Below are 7,368 nucleotides of genomic sequence, written 5' to 3'. Positions count from 1 at the left end.
GAATGGTTTAAACCCATGAACATTGAATCATACGATGGTACTACTGACCCCACAGTATGGACAGAGGATTTCTTCCTCCACATTCACATGGCCCGCGGGGATGATCTACACGCCATCAAGTACCTCCCATTAAAACTCAAAGGACCAGCTCGGTCGGCTAAATAGCTTGCCAGCAAACTCCATCGGAAGTTGGGAGAACCTGGCAAATGCATTCATGGACAACTTCCAGGGCACTTATGTGCGACCACCGGATGCTGATGATTTAAGTCACATAACACAACAGCCCGGAGAGTCAGCCAGGAAATTTTGGACTCGGTTCCTAACCAAAAAGAACCAAATTGTGGACTGTCCGGATGCCGAAGCCCTAGCGACCTCTAAACATAACATCCGTGACGAGTGGGTCGCCAGACATCTCGGCCAAGAGAAGCCAAAGTCCATGGCAGCCCTCACAACACTCATGACCCGCTTCTGCGCGGGCGAGGATAGCTGGTTGGCCCGTAGCAACAACACAGCAAGCAACCCTGGCACATCGGAGGCCAGAGACAGCAACGGCAAGCCACGTCGCAACAGATACAAGCGCCGCAACAACGGCGATAACGCCAAAGACACGTCAGTCAATGCCGGATTCAGTGGCTCTAAATCCGGTCAGCGGAAAAAGCCGTTCAAAAGAAACAATCTGGGCCCGTCCAGTTTGGACCGCATACTCGACCGCTCGTGTCTGATTCATGGCACCCCCGATAAGCCAGCCAACCACACCAGTAGAGAATGCTGGGTGTTCAAACAGGCCGACAAGTTGAATGCTGAAAACAAGGAAAAGGGGCTGCATAGCGACGACGACGAGGAGCCCCAGCCGCCGAACACAGGAGGACAGAAGAAATTTCCTCCCCAAGTGAAAACGGTGAACATGATATACGCAAACCATATCCCCAAGCGGGAATGGAAGCGTGCACTTAGGGACGTCTACGCGATGGAGCCAGTCGCCCCAAAGTTCAACCCATGGTCTTCTTGTCCAATCACTTTTGATCGCAGGGACCACCCCACTAGTATCCGTCATGGCGGTTCTGCCGCATTGGTCCTTGATCCTATCATTGACGGATTCCACCTCACTCGAGTCCTTATGGACGGTGGCAGTAGCCTGAACCTGCTTTATCAGGATACGGTGCGCAAAATGGGTATAGACCCCTTGAGGATCAAACCCACAAAAACCACCTTCAAAGGTGTCATACCAGGTGTAGAGGCCTGTTGCACGAGCTCAATCGCATTGGAAGTGGTCTTCGGATCTCCGGATAACTTCTGAAGCGAAGAGTTAATCTTCGATATCGTCCCCTTTCGCAGTGGCTATCACGCACTACTCGGACGAACCACATTCGCTAGATTCAATGCGGTACCGCATTATGCATACCTCAAACTCAAACTGCCAGAACCTCACGGGGTTATAACAGTTAATGGAAACATAGAACGCTCGCTCCGCATGGAGGAGCACACTGCGGCCCTTGCAGCAGAAGTGCAAAGCAGCCTTCTGAGGCAAACCGCCAATTCGGTGACAAGGTCCACAGACACATTCAAGCGTGTCCGAAATAACCCGCAACAGAGTCACCAGGCGCGTTTAGAGCTCACCTAGCAATTCGGCCTCCGTCCTAGTCCCAGTCAAGCAACGAAGTTTGCGCCACGCGTACATAACTACTCACTAAAGATACCATGGGTATAGGCGGAGGCACGGCTATGGCACGTCCCACAATGCGGTTCAACCACCTCAGGACCAGTATATCTTTATCATTTTCTTCCTTTCAGGACCCTATTCTCTGGAGGCCCTCTCCGATAGCTAGATCATCGGACCCACCACGGGAGGGAAGCACCAAGGGAGCAAGAAGCTTTGATGTACAAGGGAATACCCAGGTGGTCTCTCATACCGATCGTTATACCTGTTTTACATACCTGCATGCAGCTCACCCTTGGATCGGACATGTCAGATAGTCCTATTTTTTCTTATTGTACTACTTATACACATACGCTTTGACGTATCCTATAAATAACAGTGCACAACCTCAGCTTATTATTACATTTCTTCATCTTCCTCTTTTTTCCTTGTTTGTCTATTCACGACAAGTTGCTCCCGTACATTTTGGTACGTTTAGTACGCCAGGGGCTTCAGAATACCCCATAACACGGCAAGAAAAGTCCGAACACTGTCGACAGTGTGGCACCCCGAACTTATAGCATTATATGCATCAACTCTGAATCATGTCTTGGGTCAATAGTTGGGTTTGCCCGGCTCCCATGTTTTGGTGCCGTATGTTCCGCTATATCGGCTAAGGTAGCACTGGGAGAACTACTATGATTGTGTCCCTGTTCTTCCGGACGAGCACCTCAGTAGAGACAGCTAAAAACTGACTGTCATGATGCGGCGAGAGCTAGTCGCTGTTCGAGAGGTCCCAAATCCCTAAAGATTTTTTCCGCTTCAGGCAAGGAGTCGGCCTTGTCTGATTTAGGCATTCATAGCGCCCCAAGTTAGGCCTTCCGAATACTAGGGGCTTCGCCAAAATTTAAAATTGTAGACTTCTATGGCTAAGTGAGAGTGATAGAGCTTTATAGTCTGATTGCCTGGTTCATTGTGCTGAACACCTCCTTCGAAGGACCCAAAACTAGGATAAAGAGTGATCAGATTTATCCCGAACACCTCAGTACTAGCTACATGGGGGCAGAAGCCGACGACTAGCCAACTCTCAGATTTTACAAACGGCCGCACAGAAGGTAATATATTAAATCAACAAGCGTTATATAGCACAGATGAACTCGTTTTCACATTACAGGATCACATGAGTACATTCATTCAAATATTACATCCTTAGAACATTCCTCCGCCACAAGGTGGGCACCCTTCAGGACGCTTTCATAATACTTTTCAGGGCGGTGATGCTCCTTACCCTCCGGCGGCCCCTCCTTCACCAGCTTCTCGGGGTCCATCTTCGCCCAGTGCACCTTCGCTCGGGCAAAAGCCCTGCGCGCACCCTCAGTGCAGACGGATCGCTTTATGAACTCAAGCCGTGGGCAGGCATTCACAAGCCGCCTCACCAGGCCGAAGTAGCTGCCAGGCAGGGGCTCACCAGGCCACATCCAGACTATGAGGCCCTTCATGGCCTGTTCGGCCGCCTTGTGGAGTGATACATCCATTTTGCATCATGCTTTTATATCGATATTTATTGCATTATGGACTATTATTTCACTTTATGTCACAATACTTATGGCTATTCTCTCTTATTTTACAAGGTTTACATAAAGGGGGAGAATGCCGGCAGCTGGAATTTTGGGCTGGAAAAGGAGCAAATATTAGAGACCTATTCTGCGCAACTCCAAAAGTCCTGAAACTCCACGGAACGTCTTAAAATAAATAAAGAAAAATCCTCGCAAAAGATGAAGGCCAGGGGGCCCACACCCTTCTCACGAGGGTGGGGGCGCCCCCCCCCCTAGGGCGCGCCCCTACCCCGTGGGCCCCCTGGTGGCTCTCCGACGTCCATCTTCTCCTATATGAAGCCTTTAGATGAGTAAAAAAGGAACTTTTCGGGACGAGACTCCGCCGCCACGAGGCGGAACCTTGGCGGATCCAATCTAGAGCTCCAGTAGAGCTGTTCTGCCGGGGAAACTTCCCTCCCAGAGGGGGAAATCATCACCATCGTCATCACCAACGCTCCTCTCATCAGGAGAGGGCAATCTCCATCAACATCTTCACCAGCACCATCTCATCTCCAAACCCTAGTTCATCTCTTGTATCCAATTCTTGTCTCAAAGTCCGGGATTGGTGCTAGTAGGTTGCTAGTAGTGTTGATTACTCCTTGTAGTTGATGCTAGTTAGTTTAATTGGTGGAAGATTATATGTTCAGATCCTATATGCATATTATTACCCCTCTGATTATGAACATGAATATGCTTTCTGAGTAATTACATTCGTTCCTGAGGGCAAGGGAGAAGTCTTGCTATGAGTAGTCATGTGAATTTGGTATTCGTTTGATATTTTGATAAGATGTATGTTGTCTAGTCTCTAGTGGTGTTATGTGAACGTCGACTACATAACACTTCACCATTATTTGGGCCTAGAGGAAGGCATTGGGAAGTAATAGGTAGATGATGGGTTGCTAGAGTGACAGAAGCTTAAACCCTAGTTTATGCGTTGCTTCGTAAGGGGCTGATTTGGATCCATATGTTTCATGCTATGGTTAAGTTTACCTTAATACTTTTGTTGTAGTTGTGAATGCTTGCAATAGAGGTTAATCATAAGTGGGATGCTTGTTCAAGTAAGAACAGCATCCAAGCACCGGTCCACCCACATGTCAAATTATCAAAGTATCGAACGCGAATCATATGAACGTGATGAAAACTAGCTTGACGATATTCCCATGTGTCCTCGGGAGCGCTTTTCCTATTATAAGAGTTTGTTCCGGCTTGTCCTTTGCTACAAAAGGATTGGGCCACCTTGCTGCACTTTATTTACTTTTGTTAATTGTTTCTTGTTACAATTTATCATATCACAAAACTATCTGTTACCACTTGTTTCAGTACTTGCAGAGAATACCTTGCTGAAAACCGCTTATCATTTCCTTCTGCTCCTCGTTGGGTTCGACACTCTTACTTATCGAAAGGATTACGATAGATCCCCTATACTTGTGGGTCATCAAGACTCTTTTCTGGCGCCGTTGCCGGGGAGTGTAGCGCCTTTGGTAGGTGGAATTTGGTAAGGAAAAAATTATATAGTGTGCTGAAATTTACTGTCACTTGTTACTATGGAAAGTACTTCTCTGAGGGGCTTGTTCGGGGTATCTTCACCCCGTCCAGTAGAGCAAAGATTTGCTCCTCAACCTACTGAACCTATTAAAAATGAAACTCCTTTTGAATTTCCTTCAGCTATGATGGAAAAACTGCTAGCTAACCCTTTTACAGGAGATGGAAACCATCCTGATGAGCACTTAATATATGTGGATGAAGTTTGTGGATTATTTAAGCTTGCAGGTATACCCGATGATGTTGCTAAGAAGAAGGTTTTCCCTTTATCTTTGAAGGGAGACGCATTTATATGGTATAGGCTATGTGATGATATGAGATCATGGGACTATAAAAGATTGAAGTTGGAATTTCATCAAAAGTATTACCCTATGCATCTTGTTCATCGTGATCGCAATTATATATATAATTTCTGGCCTCGCGAAGGAGAAAGCATAGCTCAAGCTTGGGGGAGGCTTAAATCAATGTTATATTCATGCCCCAATCATGAGCTCCCGAGAGAAATAATTATGCAAAGTTTTTATGCTCGGCTTTCTGAAAACAATCGCAACATGCTCGATACTTCTTGTGCTGGCTCTTTTATGATGAAGACTATTGAATTCAGATGGAATTTATTGGATAGAATTAAACGCAACTCTGAAGATTGGGACCTTGACGAAGGTAAGGAGTCAGGTATGACACTTAAGTTTGATTGTGTTAAATCTTTTATGGATACCAATATTTTTCGTAAGTTTAGCACTAAATATGGACTTGACTCTGAGATAGTAGCTTCTTTCTGTGAATCTTTTGCTACTTATGTTGATCTCCCTAAGGAGAAGTGGTTTAAATATCATCCTCCCATAGAAGTAAAAGTAGCTGCACCTATTAAAGTTGAAGAAAAGACTGTCACTTATAATGATCCTATTGTTCCTACTTCTTATGTTGAGAAACCACCTTTCCCTGTTAGAATAAAGGATCATGCTAAAGCTTCAACTGTTGTTCGTAAAAGCAATATTAAAACTTATACACCTCCTGAGCAAGTTAAAGTAGAACCTAATATTGCTATTGTTAAAGATCTCTTGTCTGATAATATTGATGGGCATGTTATTCAGTTCAAAGGTGAAACTGCTAGAATTGCTAAACCTTGTGCTAAAGATAAACATAGACTTGTGGTAGGCGTACCTATTATTTCTGTTAAAATAGGAGATCGTTGTTATCATGGCTTATGTGATATGGGTGCTAGTGCTAGTGTTATACCTCATGACTTATACAAAGAAATTATGCATGATATTGCACCTGTTGAGTTAGAAGATATTGATGTCACAATTAAACTTGCTAATAGAGATACTATTTCACCAATTGGAATTGTTAGAGATGTTGAAGTCTTGTGTGGGAAAACTAAATATCCTGCTGATTTTCTTGTTCTTACTTCCCCACAAGATAGCTTTTGTCCCATTATATTTGGTAGACCCTTCTTGAACACTGTTAATGCTAAGATAGACTGCGAAAAGAATGTTGTTACTATTGGCTTGGATGATATGGTTCATGAGTTTAATTTCTCTAAATTTAGTAAACAACATCGTGAGGAAGAATTACCTAGTAAGGATGAAATTATTGGTCTTGCCTCTATTGCCGTACCTCCTAGTGATCCTTTAGAACACTATTTGCTAGACCATGAAAATGATATGTTCATGAATGAAAGAAGGGAAATAGATGAAGTATTCTTTAAACAGGAACCTATTCTGAAACACAATTTGCCTGTTAAAATTTTAGGGGATCCTCCTCCACCCAAGGGTGATCCCGTGTTTGAACTTAAACCTTTGCCTGATAATCTTAAATATGCTTATCTTGATGAAAAGGAGATGTATCCTATTATTATTAGTGCTAACCTTTCAGAGCATGAAGAAGAAAGATTAGTGAAAACTCTGAAGAAGCATCGTGCTGCTATTGGATATACTCTTGATGATCTTAAGGGCATTAGTCCCACTTTATGTCAACATAAAATAAATTTGGAAGCAGATGCCAAACCAGTTCGTGATCCTCAACGACGTCTGAATCCTAAAATGAAAGAAGTGGTAAGAAAAGAAATACTCAAGCTTCTGGAGGCAGGTATAATTTATCCCGTTGCTGATAGTGAGTGGGTAAGTCCTGTCCATTGTGTCCCTAAGAAGGGAGGTATTACTGTTGTTCCTAATGATAAAGATGAATTGATTCCACAAAGAATTATCACAGGTTATAGGATGGTAATTGATTTCCGCAAATTAAATAAAGCTACTAAGAAAGATCATTACCCCTTACCTTTTATTGATCAAATTCTAGAAAGATTATGCAAACATACACACTATTGCTTTCTAGATGGTTATTCTGGTTTCTCTCAAATACCTGTGTCGGGTAAAGATCAATCAAAGACTACTTTTACTTGCCCTTTTGGTACTTTTGCTTATAGATGTATGCCTTTTGGTTTATGTAATGCACCTGCTACCTTTCAAAGATGCATGATGGCTATATTCTCTGACTTTTGTGAAAAGATTTGTGAGGTTTTGATGGATGACTTTTCCGTCTATGGTTCCTCTTTTGACGATTGCTTGAGCAATCTTGATCGAGTTTTGCAGAGAT

The sequence above is a fragment of the Triticum urartu genome, chromosome 1 (genome assembly GCF_003073215.2).
Source record: "Triticum urartu cultivar G1812 chromosome 1, Tu2.1, whole genome shotgun sequence".
In the NCBI taxonomy this organism is placed as follows: domain Eukaryota; kingdom Viridiplantae; phylum Streptophyta; class Magnoliopsida; order Poales; family Poaceae; genus Triticum; species Triticum urartu.
Note: the sequence above shows the minus strand (reverse complement) of the source record.